Source organism: Pimephales promelas, chromosome 9, assembly GCF_988280905.1.
Source record: "Pimephales promelas chromosome 9, fPimPro1.hap1.1, whole genome shotgun sequence".
Taxonomy (NCBI): Eukaryota; Metazoa; Chordata; class Actinopteri; order Cypriniformes; family Leuciscidae; genus Pimephales; species Pimephales promelas.
In genome coordinates, this window is record NC_142777.1 from 20,191,847 (window position 1) to 20,216,274 (window position 24,428).

The 24,428-nt window shown below is 38.3% G+C and overlaps 1 protein-coding gene across 3 annotated transcripts in view; it reads left to right on the forward strand.

Moving 5' to 3' along the window:
* The first annotated feature begins 6,236 nt into the window (after window positions 1-6,236).
* Window positions 6,237-24,428, forward strand: part of tenm2a (teneurin transmembrane protein 2a) — a 330,820-nt gene continuing 312,628 nt past the window's right edge. For 2 of the 3 annotated variants that reach the window (XM_089134829.1, XM_089134831.1), the window contains exon 1: window positions 6,237-6,620. The gene's annotated coding sequence lies outside the window, so the exon portion shown is untranslated. The remainder of the gene's footprint in view (window positions 6,621-24,428) is intronic. The other variant, XM_089134830.1, reaches the window with a different exon arrangement.

A 24,428-nucleotide genomic window follows, 5' to 3' on the forward strand; every position in this document is an offset into this window, starting at 1 on the left:
TCTAAATATGTTTAGTGAAAGGTAAAACTTCCGAAATCTCTGTGTAAACAATGCGTCACGTGGCGTGATCACTTCCGGCGTAACGTTGGAAACGGTTCAGTTCGGTTCAGTTGGACATCTGATTAAGATCAGTTCGACATAGCTGTTAACAAGAGGTAAAAACTATATAAATGCTGTTCGTTTTCCCTTGAGGTAAGCTAAAACATATCAAAAATTAATTTCAAAGTGAACTATCTCTTTAAATATACACTACAGTTTAAAAGTTTGTGGTTTTATTATCAATGTTAGTTAGCAGTAGTGTATTCAATTAAAAAAACACTCTGTTCTTAAGCTTATGCATTTTTGTAAATGTATCTTGTTTGTACCAATAGATATTTTCATTGAAAAACTATTGATTAAGAAAATGCATTTTTTTTTTGTCTCTCTCCAGTGTTCAAGGCTTGTTTTATAAATAGCATTCTTTATTCTCAAAGTTTAAAACCTGCAGTTGGTAAGAATAAACCGGACAGTTGAGGAGCAAGCTGGGAAATGCTGAGCTCGAACCTGAATTATGCATGGATGACATACAGACATAAACACATTTTCCACTCTGCGGATTTCTCCGTCTTATCCAGCGATGTCCTATTGCACTCGCCGGAGTGTTTAAACACCTAGCATGAGCCCCCGAGGGCGAGAGGAGGAGAGAGGGAAGATAAGAGGTGAGAGTAAAGTCAAAGCCCCTCCCCTCTGTGCCTCACCTCTTCTGGTGGAAATTCCTATCGGTGTTGTGAATCTGTATATCTCTCCTCCTGTCTCCCTGGCACAGCTCCTCTATCTTTCCATTTTCTCTCTCGTGGGCACTAGCATGATTTCGCTGAATAGCTCCCTCTTTCTGCAGTGCTATTTGGGCAGCACACCGGGACGCTTTCACCTTCAAGTGTTTCATCCTGCGGTTCCCAAAGATCAACCAGTTCAACTACAACTACCATAAATGCGGAGCTCACATAACACTTTCCGTGCCTTCTCCCTCAAGTGTGTGTGATGAAATTAATTGAAAAGAAAAGCAAATAGCTGCCAGAGGAGCTTGGGTATTGTTATTATTATAATTAATGGATGGAGCTGAGTCCTGTTTTCTCTGTGGCCCATTAGCTTCAGGGCTTAGGGATCTAATGAGGTGGCTTTCATTTGTTGTCAACTGTACTGTGAAGGAATCACTCAAATGAAGCAGAAGACACGGTCATTTGGGATCTCCTGAGGAGAGGCTGACTGTGGTCAAGAAACGCCAAGTGAGGCCGAATCACACTAATACAGCACTAAACGGCACACCGGAGCGACAGTAACACAGGAGAGAGGTTTACATTCTTATTATCAGTTATGTATCTATTACATTTTTTTCCTTAATAAATTTGTAGATGCTCAACTCGGCTCCCATAGAGAATGAATTGGAAACAGGAACTCACTCCACACCAGTGGACATGTTGGGTGAGTCTTTGTCTCCAAGGCAGGCTTGGGATGTGTCCAGTCATGTGACCCAGGCAGGGAAGACAGTATGTGTGTGTCCAAAGGGATGTGTGCCAGATATAAGCTCTTCATTCATCTCAGCAAAACAGCTGTGAAAGTGCTGAGTAAAAAAATCAATTAAGAGCCAGCTGTGCTGTGCCTTACGTCTCCCTTCAGCCAGATCTTTTTTTCTCCCAGGCTCCTATCTCCCTTTTTTTATATCTTTTTTTTTATTTTTCATTTATTATGTAACATTCTGGCAACCCGCCTATGCTCCAACACCACCCCCCCCCCCAACCACAAAGCAAACCCCTTTTAAATAAACTTCCACTTAAGCATCTTTTAATTTGTATACACTGCTGCAAGTTCACACTAGTACAGTTTTGAGGTGAAACGAGTAGATCTGGGCCACTGCAAGTTTATATTTTAAACATTTGTATTGTTTATAGTCATATCATTTATACTGTACTCCACTGTAATTTGTTTAGTGGCTTTCTAGCTGGAACAAAACTGAGTTAAATTAATAATAATGTCATTTTGCGTGTACAAACCACAATGCAGGAGACTGAGAAATAATATTAATAACATTATGCTTTATTATTATTACAGAATTGGGGGACTTGCCGTTTTCAATGCCAGTCCATTTATATGCATACAGTCAACTCTAAATCATATACTGTACCTATCCACTCTTAACCACAAGGCCCCAGTAATCACTTGTAATTCCATAAGTTCAGGTTTTTAATTGGCTCATTTGCATTTTAAGAATGAATCAAAATTGATTAAATAATTAACAGTGCAATACATCATACTCAAAATTTCACAAATGCGGTTTAGGAAAATGCTCACAAAGCCATGCTTGCAGTTGCAGTATGACATCATTAACCCTGAAACTTGCCACTGTAATGAATGATGATGCAAGCAAAGCAATAGGGAAATGCTCATTACACATCAAAGCCATCGATAAATGCCTTCCTTCATCTTCTGTCGTCATAAGTAATGGCCTATTACATGTGCTAGAATGTCCGTTGCTATCCAGCAATCAGGGGAAATGGAAAATGTATCCTTCATTGTCGTTTATGCAGCAAAATGTCTCATGTACATACATTCCAACAAGTAGTGCAATTTTCCAAAGTACTTTGACCTTTACCAAAGCATTGCTTCTAAACGAGTGAGATTAGACTATAAACCCATGTTTTTTTCCCCACGTCTACCTCATTCCCGGCGGAAAAGCTAAGGAGAATTAGGACTTTAGTTAATCTTCACAAAATGTTCCTCTGCCAGGCTACTTAAGAGCTGAGGGTTCAAGAAAGCAGCTTCAACACTGCTGATATGTGTTCTTCGTTCAGAACAGTAGGGGGAAGTACATTAACTCCTGCATCGCAGTCACGTCCAAAAGAGGGAACAATTTGCTCTCCTACAAGCCCTGAGAAAAATAAAAAAATAAACATCTAATGGAAGGCCTATTCTGTTCTCCATAAGCTTGGCCTCACGCTGATTCTCACAGTCTCGTCTACTTACAAGCACACCTTTGCTCTCTGTGACTCTCTAAGCCTTGGTGGAAATCAAATAGCAGCAGATGTGAATTGAGGGAGAGGATTGCATTGCCCTTCTCATTTGGAGTCAGAAGTGAAGCTCTGGCTCATAAATATACAGTGTTTGGTGGAATTAGAATGCAGCCGAGGGGTGAAATATTGAATATGTACACCCATACAGTGTGCAATATTGCATGCTTCCTCATACTTATAAGATGACGTTTCCTTTGTTGTCTTGTGGAGTTTACAAGTTCATATTTGTTGAACCTCTTCTGACAGGTTCTGACTTTTGGCCTTTTTTTTTTTTTTTCTTTTTGTAGTCTCCACACATGCAAACTTATAAAGACACTCTATGACTATATGTTTTCCATCTCTGGCTTCCAAACCATGGGTTTTTGGAACAAAAACAGTCATTATAGCTCCTCAGGCATGATGCATATGCAGGAAAAAGACTGATGACTGACATGAGGTGACTTTGGTGTATTGTTTGCATGTACTGTAAATGGGTCTCTGATGGAAACATTTTTTCATGTGCCTAGTCCATAGACCACCCACAGTCCATTTGTTAACTGATGCACAATTATTACAAAAATGGAAAGAACTGTGTCAATTTAGCAAGCTCTGATATGACTTAATGCAACTTCTGGGAGTAAGAGCACACAGGGTTTGGACACAGATTTCTGTTTCAATTAAATTCTGTTCTTAGAATTTTCTGTTCCTGAAAATCCATTGACAATGACAAGAAATATTTATTGTGCACCAAGGCAGCATATTAGAATGATTTCTGAATGATCATGTGACATCGAAGACTGGAGTAATGATCATAATTCAGCTTTGCCTTGGCAAAATAATCAAAACCATTTAAAATCCAAAATATTTCACAATAGTACTATTTTTAGTCTGTTTGAGATCAAATTGCAGCCTTGTTGAACATAAGAGACCTCTTTCAAAAACATTTAAAAATATTACAGACCCCAAACTTGTGTGCGTGTGTGTAATTTTAAGAATTTATTAGATATTTCTTAGATAAACCTGCTCCTAAACTGAATCTTCAAACAAAGTAAACAAACTTTGTAGCATATAAATATTCCATATTCGGTGTGACATGTCACATGCATATGTATGAGTGAGAATTGAGAAGTGGATCTGCTTCTTGGGAAGTGCCAGTACACTTACTCATGCCACTCTCTCTCTCTTCTTACTTCTTCGGTTTAACTTAATGTGAGTCACAGTTGAATCGACAGTTTGTGACAAAAGGTTAAGGTGGGTTTCTGTGAAGATAGATGGTCAGTGTGGTGGCAATGCTGAAATTGTATTTTCGAGTCAAATACCTGACATACCAGGGATTAAAGCCGACCGATCTGGATTGTGGGACAAGGAAAACAACTCCATACTAAGCAGTGTTGGTATGAAGCAGAGAGAATAACCTCATTGAGAATCACAGCTTGGTATAGAACAGTTTTTCTCTCACTGCGGCCTCTATCTTGTTGCAGGTGGGGGGCACAAGCCAACGTGGACAAAATTGAATGCCTCCCTATCTTTGTCTCTCTGAACAAATCTCAAGCCGGAAGACATGCTGTGTCATAACCAAATCAGACAATCACCAGTAGTGAAGAAATGTTTGAAATGTGCGTTTCAAAAAGCAGCCATGTTTTTTTTGTTGTTGTTTTTTTTACAAGTTGTTCTCAAATAATCAAGCTTTAATGTTCCCAACCTATCTGGGGTTAGATCTTTGTTTGGTATTGAATAACACAGAAATTCTTAACAATGGCTCCCTCGTTATAGCATATAATTGCATCTCATTTTTGTCATGCCCTGTTCAAATGCTTACTAAAGTAATGTCATTGCTGGGGCATTAATGAAAAACAATCAGTCACATTTGTGTAACTAAAAGACCAAATTTTTGATCTTGAATTACATATTGTGACCTTGTTTTTACACCCTGTCCTCACTCATGACATATTGTACCTTAGCTCCTAAAATGACTTGTCAGGTATAAGACAATTACTGTAATGTTCATGACTTGTGCTAAAATGACTCATCCCATACAGGTGAAAAACCTCAATAAACTCAATTTGGGGGCCCCATGTGATGGCAAATGACACGTTTAAACTTTGAATTGTGATGCATTCGGTTAAACAGTGACAGTCATTATGACTGGTAAAATAGATTCATATTTGATTTGCTCAAAGTATCAGAATGTGTTTGAATGGAATTTAAGTGTTGATAGCATTGTCTGCAAATTGAAGCTGCTTTTGAGTATAACTAATGTAGCCTAAATGTGACATAAAAGAAGTTTGAGAGAATGGAAATAAAATAGAACAGTAAACATAGCAATACTTTTGTCACTAGCATTGGTAAAAAATAAATTATATATATTGCTATTATATATATATGAAGAGTTCAGATGCAAAAGCCTCTAAATGCAATTTGAAATTTTTTTCTTTAATGATGATTTTTATCAAACTTGTATATTTAAGTTCAGTAATTTCACTTAAATAACAATTAATAGGTAATTATCATTGCCATTTAAGTGAAATCACTGAACTTAAATATACAAGCTTGATAAAAATTATCATTCTAGAAGAAAATTTCAAATGGCACTTAGAGGCTTTTGCATCTGAACTCTTCATATATATATATATATATATATATATATATATATATATATATATATATATATATTGCTTGCTATTACACATCTATGTGGAATGTCATTCTTGTTGGTTATATGTGGCAAGAGGTCAGATATTTCAGAATAATGGCCATTGTACATGACAACGCTGTATAAGCACTTATCTCCCCTTGTTAGGCTAACACTTATTTCACTTCAGATGAATAATTCATGCGCATGTGTTTATTTATAAGCAGGGCAATAATCACCCTTTCAGGGTTTATTTTGTGATAATGACTTGCTTATTGTATAACCTATCCCACATGCATAACCACTTCCAAATAATTCATAATATGTACTGATGTTTTTAATACACAGGAGGGAAAAAAGAGAGATGTTGTCATTCTTCTCACATCTCAAGCAGGTGCAGCCGCATGCGGGGCATGTACCTGAGGCGCGAGCAAATTCTCTTTAAAGGAATTACTGTTCAACCATTCTCTGCCATTCACGAGGTTTAATTCCACTCAAAGTGCTGTTTGTGAACTCATAACTCCCGTCAGTGGTAACATTATGTCCTCGGACAGATGCTTGAGCCGACAGTCGCATGTATCGGTCAGTTGTCCCTCAGTGTGAATGGTAGCGTCCGTTCTCCCTCACACGCGCTCATTCAGCGCGCGCCTCTGTATCGCTTAATCAAAGCAGAAGGTTGTAGAGACTCGCGATCTTCCGTGTTTTATCCGTGTGAGCATTTTAGGACAGCGGGATACCAACGGGCGGCCATCGTCTACCTGACTCTCCATTCAGTGTTAGGCATTCTCTCTCTGCGTTAGGCAGTTTAACCGTTGCTTTTAAGTGTGATGCTATTGGCTAAATTTAAAGGAATTGACAGCTATCTTTCGAAAAGTATTGACGACTCGTCGGCTTTGCGTTTGGAGGGTGCTCCCCGAGGGATAGAAGTTTCCTTCGGGAAATGAACAGGCTGTTCAGCGCAGGTAAGATTTTATGTTTATGTCAAGCTCGCTTTTGGCAGAACACACGTCTATACCTGACTGTTTTCTACACTTGTATGAATGTTGGACAAAACAACTTAACAACCGTGTCGGTTCACTGACAAATCCTTTTGATGAAACTGACCCTGTCGTGTGATCTTACTGCAGGTAGCCTAATGTGGATCTTTCTCGTTGGTTTCATCATCCTCATCCTCATCCTCATTATTTCTGGTGCGGAATGGCAAAACGTCCCGACACTTTTTTTTCTTTCTTTTTCGTTCTTCTTTTTCTGGCGTCCAATGTGCAGTTTCGTCTTTTTTATAGCTAGGTTGTTGAGAAACATAAGCGAGACAAGCTTACTGTCCTTGACAGTCCAGTTTATGGAGACCGCATACCGACACTGACCATCTACTGTATGAGAGGCTCGTCTCGCGGCGTGCTCGCGGTGAATCGTCTGACCCTCTGCACCTATTTCCCTTCTGGCTATTGACAGCGACGCATAAGGTCGTGTATCATCAGGAAGTTTGGAGAATTTGCCAGAAATGGCTAATGGTGTATCCGCAATTAATTAGTGTTTAATGTTCTGCTAAGGTCAGAAAAGGCATGCCTTATAGCCTAGTGTTTCTGCGGTGAAACGGAGAAACGGACAGTTCATGCAAAAAGGAATATTTTAATGAATGAATGAATGAATGAATTATTATTATTATTATTATTATTATTATTATTATTATTATTATTTTTGCCATTTAGCCCTATCACAAATCATTCACACACAACTCTCTAATCCTAATTTTTTTTTTTCGGTTGACAGGAGAAATTCCCAATTGCTAGTGTCTTTTCCATGTAAGGACAATGAATGGTGCCTGAATATGTCGGAAAGAATGCAAAATCATTGATGTCTGAGCTGTCAGCCGGACGATTAAAAATCAATCAATAAATGAATAAAAAAAATCATTATATTGTAAGTGCTACAGGTACCACGAAAGTTGTTCCTCATCCTCACGTTTAAATTACAGTCGACTGTCAAATGGGTTAGTTTATCCTTGCAATGAGAAGTTCCATATTTATATGATGGCATGTTTTGCAGTGATGGGCAGTTATTTGTGTTTATACATATTTGCTGTGTGTTTGTGCTCTTTAAATGGCTGTGATTGCAAAGTGTTCTCATTCAATTTTGAAGTGATGTATTATCCACAGGTGCAATTTAAAGGGTTAATTCACCCAAAATGACATTTCTGTCATTAATTAGCCTACTCACCCCCATTGTTGTTCCAAACCCGTAAGACGTTCATCTTGGGAACGCAAATTTAGATATTTTTGATGAAATCAGAAAGGTTTCTGAACCACCCACAGGCAGCAATATCATTGCAACTTTCAAGGACCAGAAAGGTAGTAAAGACATCATTAAAATAGTTCATGTGACTACAGTGGTTCAACCTTAATGCTACGATCTTCTCAAAAGAAAGTGGAATGATTTTACCGAATGATTAGGAATTATAGCTGTTATCATTTCATGTTATAGTATCTCACCTGTCTTTACTGTGTAAATACAAATTTTAATATCCCTGTTAAACCAATTCCTTAAAAATAAGGATTTATTGGTCGCATTGTAACCAATGCATTGTAACTTTTTAAATTTAGAGGAGAAGTGTAAACTTTGACATCCATGCTCTTGTTTTCCTCATAGTAATGACAGTGACGCAAATTGTGTGCAAACAGGAAATTGTAATGCAGGTCAGTTAATGCACTAATTGATATTGCTGCACTACAATATAAATGAAGTGGTAAGAAAAGAGATTGGAAAGATCAAGAGATGGAAGCTCCCTGCTAGGTCTCTGGTTTTGCTATCTCCCCCCGATCCTTCCCTCCGCCTGATCCCTCTCTCATGTACTGTATCTCTCAATTAGAGCTCAAAATCAAATGGACGCAGAGAAGAGATCAGCTGAGGGCGAGGAAGTGAGAATGTGTGATGTTTGAACAGAGTGAGTCAAATCTTCTTCAGTTTTCACAGTTACAGACTAACAATCTGGGAAACTGCGTGTTGTGCTGTCCTCAAAACCCACATGCAGTTTACTCATGTGAATGCACTGTTCAAGAGGATGAAGATTGGACTGATTAACCCACAATCTATTTGGCACCTGCCAGGCCTCATCCTCTTGGTATCTGATGTGTGTGTGTGTGTGTGTGAAAGGCGACAGAATATTTAGATGTAAGCTGTATATGTTTAGATAACTCTCAGCGCACACACACTCTGAGCGGCTAAACGGCTTTAACACTGGACAGCCGTGCATGTCATACACAATCCCTCATCCTGGCCCAGTTGGCACAGTGTAACTCCAGCTAACATGGCAGAGCAAGCAGTGGAGAGCAGATCACTTAGTAGTGCTCACTCTCACTCGCTCTCTCTGTAAGTGTGTGCGCGTTTGTTTGTGTGTGGCCTTAACCCCCTTAAGCTCACACACTGGCCCGTTGCCTTCTCTAGGCCACAAGCAGCACGGCTCCTTCCACGAACTCCAAAATGAGAGCAGATGCTCGACTCAACCCGGCTCTGCTGAGCACCTTTGCTGAATGTAAACTCCTTCTGTTTGCATCCTCCTTTACCCAGAAGCTTTGCTTGGTAAGACTGCCATTTTTCACACTAAATGTAAAGACATGTTGACAAACAGCAACAAATGTCAGACTTGTTCAAATATATGTTTTAGTCTCATAAAGAACACTTTGTTCTTTTAGGTCAGTGGTTTTAATGGCACAAAACATCCACCACCAATATACAGAACATTCAGGGATAGTTCACCCACAAAATTGCTTCACCCAAAGCATTTAATCATCATAATGTAGTCTACTGTAATTTCAAACTGGTATCACTTAAGGCCCTTTCACACAGCGCGTTGATCCCGGAAAATTGCCAGAACGCCTTCCGTGTGAATGCAAATCCCGGGATTGATACCGGCATCGATCTCGGGTTGGGGACCTAGTAACATTGCTGGGATCAGTCCCGGAACGCGTGCTGTGTGAACAAAAGCCAGGACCAATGCCTTAAGGGGTGTGTCATAGTGATGGCGCTCGTGCCATCGCGCGACTCCGTTGCTCTTAGAAGAAAGTTTGAGTTCGTCATCAACAAAAAAAAGGATGAACAAATGTCTGCAAACTGGAACGAAGCAGAGACCAGGAGCTCCTCTCTATCTGTGGAAGTTCGGTCTGGACTCGATCCATTGAGGAGTAATTGAAGAGTTTGGTTCCAAAACGCTATAAATCCATTTTGATGAATTTGAGTAAAATGGGAAAGAAAATGGGAAGATGAAAACCACTATTTTCGGTTTCAAATTTTCACATAGCATTTGTAGGTTATAATAACAATAAAAAATGAAATCCAGGTTTTGATTTCCAAAGATTTATTATAAAAACAGATCGTTTTATCCCCAAAATGCAATAAATCCAATAATGTATTTTTTTTCAAAATGCAATTAATCAAAATAAAATTTTATACACATTGAGTTTCTTGTGCATACTATAAATCCATTGCTTTAATATAACAATATTCGGTAACACTTTAAGGGTTCATGTCATGAATTATCATGAATTCATGAATAAATGAATTATGCATTAATTCATATTAATATCATCAGGAACTATCAACGTGTTTTTTTTTAACAGTTCAATGTTTTTCATTTATGACTTCATGGATGAACAAAACCTTAATTAAAACATTAACTAAGACGAGCACATCATCATGAATTATGATTTATTAAGCATGATCTAACGTTATGCATATCGCTGTTGTCAACCTTGGGATGTCGCCGCTGAACTTTTTTGACGGCGATCAGCTGTAAACTGGCTTGGTCCTGCTCGGTTTTCATTGACTCTGAAAGTTTTCCAAAAGATCCTCTGGGGGTCAGTGTGTCAGCGTGACAGAAGTTTGATGCTGTCGTGTGAGAACAAGCAACAGCCGGCATTTCCTCCTCTCGAGTCCATTTTCTTCCTCACGTAAATGATTCGATTTCGATGTCACGTTTACCCATGCAGGATGCCTTACCCTCCGCAGGTTCACCAATGCTGTCAAAATTATTCATTTTTTTGTTTGTTTGTTGATCGAAAGGACAAAATAGAGAAAACCTAGGAAGCCGGGTTAGTTAAAGCGCTGCCGTTACTGTTTACGTTGCGTGGAATGGTGCGTTGCGATTGGTTTAGTGGATATGTGGCATTTTGCAGAAAAGGGAGACTGGCGTTTGTCGCGGTTTGGAAAGAAAGGGAGAAAACATTACATAATAACACGGCGGATATCCCATTTTACGTAAAATTAAACATTGTTTTGTATCTGGTCGGTATTGAAAAGTCCGATTTTTGCAGTAACTCATTTTTTTTTAAAATGGCGTTTATCGCGTTTTGGAACCAAACTCTTCAATTATGATCGGTTCAGAAATCATCGGGCCAATCAAATTGCCAGGGTGGGCTTTATACGATGATTGACAGGTGGTCTTCAGTAACGTAATCCTCACGTCATCAAAGTGCGCTTGTCAAAGATGACTGCAGCTGGAGAATTGAGATGTATAGATTCCGCTGTCGCGTCTTTTGTAAAAAAAAAAATCGACAGCGCATTCATTTTAATAGACAAACAGAGAACTGCAATCAAGGCATTTGTCGATCGGAAAGATATTTTTGGCGTCCTTCCTACATGATTTGGGAAAAGTGTAACTTATCAGCTGGCTCTGACGGTCCTTAAGAAGATGAGACGTAATGAAAAGCCTGTGGTCGTTGTGGTTTCTCCTTTGGTCGCACTCATGGAGAAGTAAGTAAAAGAAGTAACACTCGTTATTTAACTTCTATAATAAATAAAGTAGGCTACGTTCTGTATTTGAAAACTGCGCTATGAAAAGGAGTTGACTTATGCGTTGCTCTGATTGGTTGGTAGGTCTACCAACTATCCAATTGAGTGCAGAGGGGGGTTTTTTTGTCCTGGTTCGGTTACGACACGCCTCATAATCAAAGCCCAATGGAGGAGTTTCAGACTCGTATTCTTTCTTGAATATGAGTATGACGAAGTCAGGCTAGAACGCACTCGCAGATCCCGGCAAATCACTGGCAGTGTGAATGAACCAAAATCAAACAATCCCGGGACAAATTCCAGGTCACATTATCCGTGTATTTTCCGGAATCTCTATGTGAAAGGGGCTTTACTGTGTAACACAAAAGATGTTTTGAATGAATTGTGGTTAAGTAAATTATGTCAGAATTTTCAAACTTCTCTTTACGTATTGTGAGCAACTTACTATATACACAATTACATATTCGGATGATGAATTGTCCTGTAATTTAGATCATTCATGCTGCAACAATAGTCTCATCAGTCCCTTGATTGGCACATACACTGCAGAAGTAACATTTAGAAGTTATAATGTTTATATTGATTTCATCATCTCCTCTTGACCCTGCTTTCAGAAAACAAGAGGGAGTGTCAACTCTCATTCTTTTTTTCCATACATTAAATAAGTTTCCATACTTTAATTTCTGTACACGCTTCTTTCTGTAGTGTTACCCGATTTACTGGATTTCAGTGCCTTGCTAAGATGTGTGTGTGTCTCTCTTTCTATTTTTTTATGTGTACACAAAATTTCAGATGGGTTAGCGCTCACAGTATTTATTTATACCCACACTAGCATCTACCACATTTGAGGACAAACAAGACCATCAGTCTTCATTACTGTCAACATAAGCCTGACTCTTTTCAACCAATTAGCATCATTAGACAAAACTCTAGTTCAAGCGCATATGTGTGTGCGCACGCATTTTTGTAAAAGTGTCTGTGTCCGTATTGCCGTGGCTGATGTTGCTAAGTCCGTTTGCAGTCATAAGAGCATCTGCATCATTATCAAGCCCCCCTCCCCAGTCTTGCGTCCTTCAGCCAGGTCCGTGGTGTGTGAAGGAGAGCTGAGAATAAGACCAGATAGAGATGCTTTTTTTTTTCTCAAAAGTAGAGAGATGCATTAATGCTTGAGCGTGTGTGTGTGTTCATGCTTTGGTGTTCACTCTTTTGGCTGTTGACATGGTATAAACTGCCAGATTTGAAATGCTTCTGTGTGGTGTGTTGACACATTAGGTGTATGGCTCTCCTGTCGAGCACTCTGACAGATGCAGCCCGTGATTCCCGTCCTCAGCAGATTAAGAGATTACGGGGTTGGGTGGGAGTTTATAATAACCCTAATGCATCTAAAACCGCATTTACACACATGCAGCTGAGAACATCAAAGTGCTGATGAACAATATCTGTCACTAGCAGCCTCTTCAGTATCTCTTTATGTTAGGCCGGTGGTGCCCACAGAGTTAACAAGCTGATAGTTTAATTTCTGGTTAGACCGGATAGATGCGGCTTACCCCAACTCGGCACAGATCAGGTTGCTGTCGATAAGCTTTAACTAGGTGATGGTGTCAAATCCATGACCCAGACAGACTTACAAGCACGTAAGAGCTTGGATGCAACTTTTAGCACAAATACCGCCTCTCTCGCACTCACTGTAAACCAGGATGGAACTGAGTGAAGTGGACATCAGCAGCATATAGCCATTTATTTTCTTTAAGACATTTTTTAAATCAGTTACAGAATAACGTAGATTAGCTTAATTTGATACCGAAAACCAAGACTGGCTGCCCCTGACTAACTGTTAGTGGGTCATACTGGAACTTAAGACACTGTCTTAACATAATGGCTATGTTTATGCAGCTGGCCTCAGGGCTTAGTGTATTACAGACTATTTACAGTCAAAATCTAAGTTTTGTGGCTTTTAGTTTGTTTATAGAGTGTCGAAGTGATGACGTCAGTTTGTAGGACAACTCGGAAGTTAGCGTCGCAGGGGTTCCCTTGATCGAAAAGCTTTGCATTTTCCCCATAGACTTTTGGAAAATGGCAAAAAATAAGATCTGTGTTCAACAAGAGTTGTGACCCTTACACGTTTTGTCTATCAAGATAATCTTTACAAGTTAATCCAAAATTTATACATTTTGAAGCCTATATAAAGTTTTTTTTTTTTTTTTAAACACAAGCAGACAATAAAGTAAAAAAAAACACAAGCAGGTTATAACTGGTGTGTTTTATGTCATAGATCAAAACGTGAAAATATTTAGAGGCTTTGTTCACCACAGACAATATTTCAGGCGATTTAGCAAAAACCAATTCAAAAATCCCATAGGCTTTAGAGCGAGGGAACCGGGAGTGCTAAAATACTAACTCACTTCCGCGTTTTGGCCTACAAAGTGACGTGATAACTTTGGCACTTAATAATTAATATAAATTAATACTTTTATTCAACAAGGATGGCTCAGGCTCAGTTTACACGAGAAAGTTTGCCTGTGAAAACGTAAAAATATTTTTATTAGATGTGCCTTTCGTTTACACGGCAACGGCGTTTTGGGGGCTTAAAAACGCAAAGTGAAACCACCCTCCAGAGTGGAAATCTTAAAAATGCTCCACCGTTGCCATCTAAATGGTGAAAACGCAAAAGTCAGCTAGACAGGGATGGTTGTACGCAGGCGTGCGGACTTGGTGTTGTGTGGCAGTGCTCCACATTGCCACCTAGCCTCCTGGAGTGCATACTACATTGGATTTCACACACTTTTGCATCACCTTATGTACACAGATTTCCCATAACGCTCGTCTAAACGCAGGATAAAAAGTGAAAACACAACGCCACTTTTGCATTTTCTCTTTATATCGTTTCCGTGTAAACCTTGAATTCATGAAGTGACAATAAATACATTTATAATGTTATAAAAGATTCTATTTAAAATAAATGCTATTTTTTTCAACACTGAACATTCTATTCATCAAAGATGCCTGAAAAAAAAGTAAGACAGTTTCCACAAAAAATATTGAGCTGCACAACTCTTCTCAATATTGATAATAAAAAAGAATATATTCATAATATGATTTATAAGAATAAAATGTATGATATTAAAATGATTTCTAAAAGATCCTGTGCCACTGAAGCAGTGCCGGTTTTGCTAGTTCTTAATCGTTTGCTTAAAGGTGTTTTCACCTTAACATGAAAATTGTGTCATCATTTACTCACCCTCATGTTGTTCAAAACCCATACGAATTTTGTTCATCTTCGGAACACAAATGAAGATTTTTTTTTTTAAATAAATCTGAGATATTTCTATTTTCGTCCATTAACAGTCCACACGACTACCACTTTGACATTTCAAAAAGATCACTATATATGATTAACAGATTTATTTTAGGCTTTTTTTTTTGTTAATAAACTCAGATATTTCTACAGCTGAGTGTTGAATTCATTGAATTCATAAGTGTTTTTTTTTACATTTTTGTTTAAAGTGAATATTTTTTACAAGAAAATATGGATAAAAAATCTCTGCTTTATAAGATAGATGATTAGCTGTGCTTTAAGACAAATTAATAAATACAATTCATAAATGCCTTAAAACACCTATAAATCCATCATTATTGAGCCAATTATTAAAGCAGGTAATTTTTCTTTAAATGATTAAAGATACAATGTTATTTACTTCTACATTTATGCCCAATGATCTTGTAAATCATTCCAACGTGACCTGACGGAAGTGTAAACGATCAGAGCTCCATTTAAAAGATGAAATTCAGCAGCACAGCTGCTCTCTCTAGCTCTGGGTCTCCTACAGTGATTAGTGTAAAGGGACGAATAGAATACTAAAATAGGTGACACAGAAACCTAGGGTCACCGCTAAGGGTCTGCAGAGACCTCTTGCAGGTGATAACATCTGTGTTCGTCAGAGAGAAATCCTGAATTTCTCTCTGAAGGAAGGGGGGTGGGGTATATACAGGAATATAACATCCCTGTATTCTGTAGTCTTTAGCACTGCTGCAACAATGACCTGATGACACAAGACCAAACTTGATGTAATTCGGTAAACGCAAAGGAAGATGTACCAACAGCAAACCTCCGGAGGAAAAAAAGACCAACTATAGTCAGTCTGTAATCCCATTGGCCTCAATCCCATTTAAATGTGCTGTGATCTTAAAAAAAATAGTAAGCATTTCAAGACAAGACTGCACAAGAAGAACTGAAGCAGAACAGGACTAAAATACCTACTGAATGCTGCCAGTTTGAGCATATGAAACTAAAAAGTGTTCTTGGATTAGGTTAGTGCAAATACAAGAGTTCACATGTTTGTTTTAGGTGCTGTAAGCGATTGGAGAGGTTTACTAAGTTCTTTATGACCACTGAATTGCACCATGGTGTCTTTTTAAACCAGACATGTCAGCAAATCTGAACATGCAAACTGGAATGAAGTGAATTCAAAAATGAACATCAGTGTGCCCAACTAATTTAAGGGCTGAGCACTTGAAGTGACTATTCTGAAGAGTGCATATGATCCTAAAAAAAAATAAATAAATAAAAAATAATAATAATGCTATTTGAAATGACCTGTAGTTTGTACACTTTGCTAACAACCTTGTGTGAGGGGATTTAACTGCTCAATTTCATTTCTAATGACCCAGCCCAATTCCTGCACTGGCCTTCAAGGCAAAAATATGTTTCTGATTTATCTATGACTCACAATAGAAGTTTCATATTGGCAAACTGTTTGCTTACTGATTACAGAGCCTGCAGCTGTTACAGAGACATCCCAGGACACCCTTTTCACTTACATCTGACATATTTTATTCCAAAAAGAAAGAGATGAAATGGCTTTTTCCATATTTACCTGACTTGAGATGCATGCACTTTGAAAGATGTAATGTGCAAACCATTTGTGGCAACCATCACGCAGAGAGCAATCTTGCTACTCACCGCTCCTCACTAATATCACAAGAGAGAGGAAAGAGAGGTCAGGCCAAATGATTTATGGCTGCGATGATGCATCCCGGCCCGGAATGATTAATCTCTGCTGGGAACACTTTCAGGAGTACAAGTTTAACCTCTGAACACCCTCTCCCCTAACACACAACACACACATACTCTTTTGCTCATGTATGCGGTCATTTCCTGGGAGTTAGAGGAGAGTGATCTTACCTCTTACCTGGGCACATTTTGTATGTAATGACCTTCTGTTGGTGTCTCTCGGTACTTGTTTGTAGATCTGTGTGTGTGCGCTCGTAGATACCACTTGTAGAGTACTCTTTTATACCCTCCCACCTTTAAAATATTTGTGACTCACACACATCAGTGATGATAGCTGGTGTGAAACTGTGTTTTTTATTGATTATAGGTGCTAAAAGCATTTGTTGTATTGTTGGTAAGAAGAGGTAAGATGCTGACATTACCCAAATCTATTTACCCCTGGGAGCAAATAACACAAGTTTGGAGAATCTGTTGGCTTGTCTAGAGGAGGTAAAGGCTTGGATGTCCCTAAATTTTCTTCACCTTAATGAAGGCAAAGGTGAGATTATAGTCTTTGAATCATCAGAAGCTGCTAGTTCCTGTTGTTTAAATTTTGACCCTCTGTCTCCATGTGTGAAATCTTTAGTGAAGAATTTGGGCGTGTCTTAAATTTGACAAACAGATTATTATGGTAGTCAAGACCAGTTTTTTTTTTCACCTCAGAGTCCAAGCTAAAGTGAAATAATTTATCTATTTATTTATTTAAAGAACTTTGAAAGAGTGATGCATGCCTTTATTTCAACAAGGCTAGACCACTGTAATTCCCTGGATTTGGGCACCACCCAAACATTTGCAAATGGTACAGAATGCAGCTGCTAGGCTCCTACTGGTGTACTTAAACAAAATCACATTACTCCAGTTCTGAAATCTCTGTACTGGCTCCCAATCCATTACAGAATTGATTTTAAAGTATTGATGCTGGTTTTTAAATCCTTGATTGGATTGGCTCCTGTATATATGTCTGATCTATTATCCAGTCACAATTCTGGAAGGTCATCCAACCAGACACAAGAGGAGATCGAGCTTTTGCCATTGCTGCACCAAAACTTTGGAACAGCCTTCCTGTTCTCATTAGAACTGTCTCTTCACTGCATGAGTTTAAAGTAAAACTCATAAAGTTTTTTTTTTTTTTTTTTTTTTTTTTCTTCATTTGGCTTATAATTGTAGTTGATATGTGCTATGTCTGGTCTATGTTTTGTTTTGTTATCTATGTTGTACTTAGTGTTAAATGCTAACAATAATGACTGATAAAATGTACAGAACCTTGGTTTGTTTTTAGTGGTGGTATAGAAATAAAGTTGTTCTGTAGAGCAGACTAGAGCGACATGTTTAAGTAGAGAAATGGAAAGTACTGCTAGTTCAGACAATTTTTTTCTGCAGACAGCTTTTCTGCGACAGAATGAATTCCAAAAAAAAAAAAAAAAAAAAAAATACCCAGAGATGATGTTTAATCCTTAAATCAAGAGGGTGAAAAGTGATTACATTTTATATGATTATTTATTTATTTATTTATTTATTTATTTATTTATTTATTTATTTATTCATCAATTAAATTAATTGCATCTTGATGTGTACAGTAGGTGTAACAGTTATCAGCTGGAGTGCCCTTGAGAGCCACATCAGACTATCATTGTTCACTCACAACTACATTTCCCATAATTCACTGCCCGGATTATCACATTCACCTGTGTCTCATTATATTGTTTAGTTCACCCCATACGAGCCTGGTTCACCTCATCATTCCATGCGAAGTATTGTACATTATTCTACTGCATTTCTGAGCTTTTTCTTTGTTTTCATTGTTCCTGGTTCTTGATCTCTGCCCGTGTCCTGGTTTTCCCTTTCCCGCCTCACCCTCTGGATTTGTCTGTTTGTTTGGATTGTGGCCTGATTCTCATTACGATTTGGATTAACTCTAATAAACTGCATTTGGATCCTCAACCATCTTCTTGTCTCGGAGCAGTTCATAACAGTAGGTAGAATTTACACTTTTATATGACTCAATGTTGTCTTTTGTAATGCCTACATTTACTTTGTCGAAAACAGTAAAAAATAGTAGGTTAATATTGTGAAATGTGATTTCAATTGTGATTCAAACTGTTTTCAGTTTAAATAAATTTTTAAAATGTAGTTTATTCCTGTGCTTTCAAAGCTGAATATGGGATTGTATAAAACATAATTTTATTTGAAATATGACCATTGCATTCAGCGTTGCACATTATTTATGTGTATTCATGTGTATACTGTGATTTGACCGCATTGGACAGTGAAAGGGGAAAAAAAAGATCAGATTGTCCTATCTTATTCATCTTGATTCTTTTACCAATCCTCAGCTGGTACCAGGCATCTCTGCTTTTAAGTGTGTGTGTGTGTGTGTGTGTGTGTGTGTGTGTGTGTGGATAACAGCTCTCATCTCTTTCATTAATTATGCACGACAGGCTTGTGATGGTCCTGTTGCTGCAGTGCTTTATCAGACAGTGAAGGCCACAGTCACTGATGAGTGTTTCTCTGAATGCTCAAATGGTTTAAAATGATGCATTTTGTTGCATTAATAGATGTGATCTTTTTATCTTGCCACAAGCATGAGAGCAGACAGCAGGTGGGCTGTGTATGTATTTAATCCCACTTTGTGTGTGTGTGTGTGTGTGTATGTGTTGTAACCTGGCCATCTGAAGCACATGTGACATGAAACCTGGCACAAGCTAGCACATGGCCTTATGTCATAGACCAGATTACACTGATCTGGAAATGTTGGCTTGAAGAACATGCACGGTAATATTTAAAAATAGCCATTGTTGATGCTCATTGTCATTTAGAACAGCTCTTTTCCCCTCTCCTTTACAACCCTTTTCATGTCCTCTCCTTTCTGGGCATAGGAATTTGTCTCTCATTCCCCTCATTACCAGCAGCGTGTAAAAGCTGCCTAAACAAACCTAATTAGCTCATTAAGAACCGGTCTTAACTACCTCCTGGGCTTTGTTCACATGCTACAGACTTCTAAATGTTTGTGGCTGATTTACTCTTGTACCGTGTGATTACTTTGCTAGGTTCATAGTATCTCGGATTGCATCGCTCCTGCGTCCTGTGTAAGATTCTCCGACGCTCTCCTACTGAGAGGCTTCCATTACAGAACACACTGACGCTAAATAGGAGATTGGTATCATTAAATTCACATTAAGCGGGCAGTAAAATATTGATATGGAAGTGTACAGCCGTTTGATTTTGGTGTAGAAAAAGTAAAGAGCATTTCAAATGATTGAGTCAGAGATGAGTCAGATGCACCCCTGAATTTCAATGCTTCTATTAACACTGATGACAGAACAGGTAAATTGTTTTTTTTCTCTCTCTCTCTCTCTCTTCCTCTCCCTATTTCCAAGTCATTGGTTTTCACTTTTCACCCAGATATTGTGATATCATCTGTTCTCTTAAGTGTTTGGTGATTGAGCTTGGCATGTACAGACTTGTCCGAAAGTGTACTTTATTGTCTGGGATGCTGTCTGGTTTTAAGTATATGTGGGATTGACATATTAAACTGGTGATCACTATGGTTCAAATCTGACTGGATTTTTATATTCCGGTCCCATTACCCCCTCTTATCTGTGCACTTTCACAATCAATAAAAATACAATGAATGATATGTGTGGGTAATGACATGGATGGAAGAATGGATAAAATCTTCTTTTGGATAATATCCTGTGTACCCAGCATCACCAAATAGAATTGCACAAATGAATGTTTCCAAACAGTCAAATCAAATGTAGTACTGTGGGCTGTTGAGATGCTCAAACAAATTGCTTAATTGTTGTTGGCGTCACAGTGTGTACACTGAATTTAAAATATGTGTAGCTCTCTCTTCGTATTAAGCTGGGATAGAAGTATTTTAATACTGAATAAATAATATACTTCTTCTTTAAATAGTTCTGTTGTAAGACACATTAGTTTTTAAAAGCACATTTGCTGCATGTAGTTGCTCAAGTGATATGAGGTCATACAAACTGCATGTATAATCATATTTATTATACAAGCGTACGACAAGAGAAATGCTGTTTAAAATAGTTCAAATGTAACACAGCAAGTCACTGTTTATGAAACTTGACATGTCATGTCAACTTCCCGTGTACATTCACTGAGTGTAGTGTCGTGATTCTGACAAATCCTCTTTCCTTTTTAAACTGGATTTTTTTTTTCTTTCTCGCTTAAATTTTCCACTTAAGTCTCTCTTTTACCTCTCCATCCAACAAACCTGACTCCAATAGTAAATTCAGGGATCTGGGAGAGGGATGAGAATAATCTTATCCAGAACAAAAACTCCCACATATCAGTGTAACCGTGTAAAGAATAGATTAATGTTTTAGCTGATTATAATCTAATCCACCCTAAGGCTGCACTATTCATATTTGGTGTTTACAGAAAGCAGATGAAAGGTAAAATCACTTAAGCTTTGGTATTGAATCATTCCAAAATAGGCTACAAACACATGATATAATGTCATGAAGTAGCATGCTATAGTTGATTCGCTATGCAGTGACATCTATGTGTGTGTGTTTGTAATATTTGTGCCTCAACAGCAGTGTTTAATCCATGGGAGTTTAATTAAGTTGGTGCTGTAATTAAATAGGCAGGTGCTAATTTGTCTTAAGTCTTCAGTTATTGGGTCAGTATGTGACAGTGTGAGTGCGCTGGTAAGCCTCAAGCTTGTTTTGGCATTGTGTGTCAGCCAAATCGCTCGAATGTGCTTCTCATTGTCTAATCACGATGTGTTTATATGGTACTTTTTCTTTTTTTCGCGGAGGTATTGCAGAACTGCTCTCTATTTGTATGTGTAGATAGAATATTACAAGCGATGGGCTGTCAGACTCCATTTAAAGCAACAGCTAGTCATTTGCACACAAAACAGCCACTTCTGCATGGATCCTGCTGAATTTACATGTCGATCGATTTTGATATTGCTGACATGGGTGCTTTTTTAAGTACTTTGTGTCTCATAGCCTGCAGGTCATTTGGGCTGGCCTATAGATTGCACATGAAATAGGCCTTTGTGTTTGATGAGTCCACTGGCTGGCCCTGGGCTCACCTCTCGATGTGTGTGCGAGAACGATCAGTCTCAGCCGTTGGGACCCAGACTGGCTTCAGTGTGCTTATTGATCTATTACCCCTTAGAAGCCCCTCACGCTTTTACCCTGCAGATTTGCAAGACACCAAGCCAAATTCATCTCTCTCTCTCTAGACTCCTGCTCTCTATGTTGGCCCTATTACTGATGTAAATTGTCATGCTATTGGCTTGTTTATCTGTCAGTTTGGCTCTGAATGGAGTGTAAGTGACAGGTTGTACTCTGTGCTTTAGTGTGTGAAGAGAGCGCTTCAGATGGGCTTTTTTTTCCCCCCTCCTCATCCACGTGGAGCCACAAAATGAAGTGTCAACGTGGACCTGGGCTCCTCGAGGATGTGATGTCGTGACATCACGCAGTTGACCTCCCCGTTGTGGCGCTGAACTGAAATTAAAAATTAATCTTTAGTGTAAAGTTACCCAAGGTTAATGAATTATGAATCACTGCTAATCTGTACAGAATCAAACCGGAGGAATTCTTAACGCACATCTTTGTTAATTGTGTTTTAACACTGTGTCTGTGACAGTTGGGTCGACCCGCCGGTGTTTATTCTCTCCTGCGAGCTCACCTTATAGTGACAGATGATCTGAATTACTAATACACTACATTACCTGAATAACAAAAAAATGAAAAAAATACATTTCTACAAGTGCTCACATTAAGGCCACACGAAATGCAATTTTGTAAGAAAAAAAATATGTATGCTGTGAATGGGTCTTAAACCTTATTTTCCATGTTCATTTATCATATCCTGTAGGTTTGTTGGTGAAATTGTTATTTTTTTATGGAATATTGGATTATTTATTATAAATGATTTATCTGGGATTTATCTTTTTTTTTTTTTAATTCTCTTCTCTGATAGCATGTTTACTGGCACGGAGGTGGCAACCTTTCACTCACACTAAATTACACAAAAAGCAAACCACAATTCACTAATAACTCCTGTTGGACAAAATTAAGTCCTGCACTACATTTTTTTTTCTTAAGACGCTTAAATCGGATATACAGTATACGCCACAATAGAGCAGAATACTCCATCGCAACTAAACCTAAAATCGGAACCTAAAATGACTTTAGTCACCCTCATGTTGTTCCAAACTTTCTTTCTTCTCTGGAACACAAAAGATGTATTTTTAAGGGTCAGGTTTCTAGTGACGTGTCGTTAATCCTGCTGGTTTCTCAGTGCTAGATTAGCCTAGGTTTGGTCCTACAGTGAGATTAAGCTTTTCTCTATGTACTCAGAAGCAGTTCCTCAATAGAATTACACGCACCCCAGCCTTCAGTCATGCTGGTAAACTCAAAATGAAGTGTGAAAGTTCAACACACATACACTGCTGTCCCCTTCAGATACAGTGAAGCCTACACAAGTGGGAAAAATGCACATGAGTATGTGTATGCATATGTTGTTGAGCTTGTTTTGTGAACATTGGTGGGTGATAAGACTGATCAGGGATTTGTCAGATTAACAGAGTTGTCTCCAGTGTCAATATGAGGGCAGAGAGGTTCTGGCACACACACCCACACACACACACACACACAGCTTTTAAAGCAGGAAGCATGAGGAATAAAAATAAGTAAATACAATTTTAGAACATAAATTCAAAGAAGCGATCCTGGTTGCCATAGTTACTCATTTATGGATTTTTTTTTTTTTTTTTTTAATAGATTTGGCATTTTTGTGTAAAAAAAAAAGCTCTCAAAAGTAATTTCATTTTGATCACAGCCACCTGCAGTTATACATTTGTGTTTAATGGTTGCTATACTGTATACAGTAACTGGTTGTTAGCAGTCAATTTCTATATAAATGTGCTAGTTTCGTGTCTTTGTGTCTATGTCTATCTTTTGCAACTTAAAAACTTAAGTTCTGCCTTAAGTCATCAACTTGGCCATGCAAGTCATTTCAACTTAAATTATATTAAACTGATGTAACTGATCTTATGTATATATTTTTTTGGAATACATGGAATAAGCTGCACATTGGGGTCCTGTTAAGGTATATTTTGTAATAGTGACCAATGTGTGTAGATGAATGTACACATCAGATAAATTGGCTCCTTTTTTACATTAAGAATCAAGCATTATTTCAAGCAAATGTCAACATTTCTTTGAGCTTTTAAAGTGAAAGAAAATCACAATGTTGTTTTACGAGATACATTTCCTCTGAAATTATATTGCTTTTAGATGCACAGGATGTTTTGTTTTTTGATGATGATTCTTAGGGTTCTGTTAGTGTGTGCGGCATCACTATATGCATTATTTTATTTTTATTTTTTTTTATCAGTCAGTGGAAGAAGACAAACTTCCGACTCCATTTCTCCCTTAATTCTTTGCTCCTAGTTGTAAGTAAGTTGATTTTCCTTTGCTCATATGTCACTACAGGCTTATTGGACCAGCTGGCCGTCAGTCTGTGTGTGAGTGTGATCTGCTTTGGTGAGCTCTTCTGCAGCTGTCAGGCTGACGAGAGAAACCCTGCTGTCCACAATCACACCAGATCAGCTCAGACATGTCCGGTCTCGCACCGCACGGCTGCCGGGCTGCATTAGTGTGGATGTGCCACAGGAGGAGACCCATGAGATGCTTTGCCACAGTATAAAACGTGTTTTACTGGCAAGAGCATTTAAATAATATGCTTCTCCAGAAGCAAAAGTAAGTTAGACAGCTGCAGGCGGTTGAACAGCATACCTCAAAATAAACACAGGTATTACTATTTTTATTCTGTGTACTGTGAAAACGTAACCTATAAATCTCTTTGGAGCTTTCAAGATTGTTAGATTTTTATGGATGAACAATGTGCCGTGAAAGAACAGCGTGTTAATGCGAGGTTCTTGCAT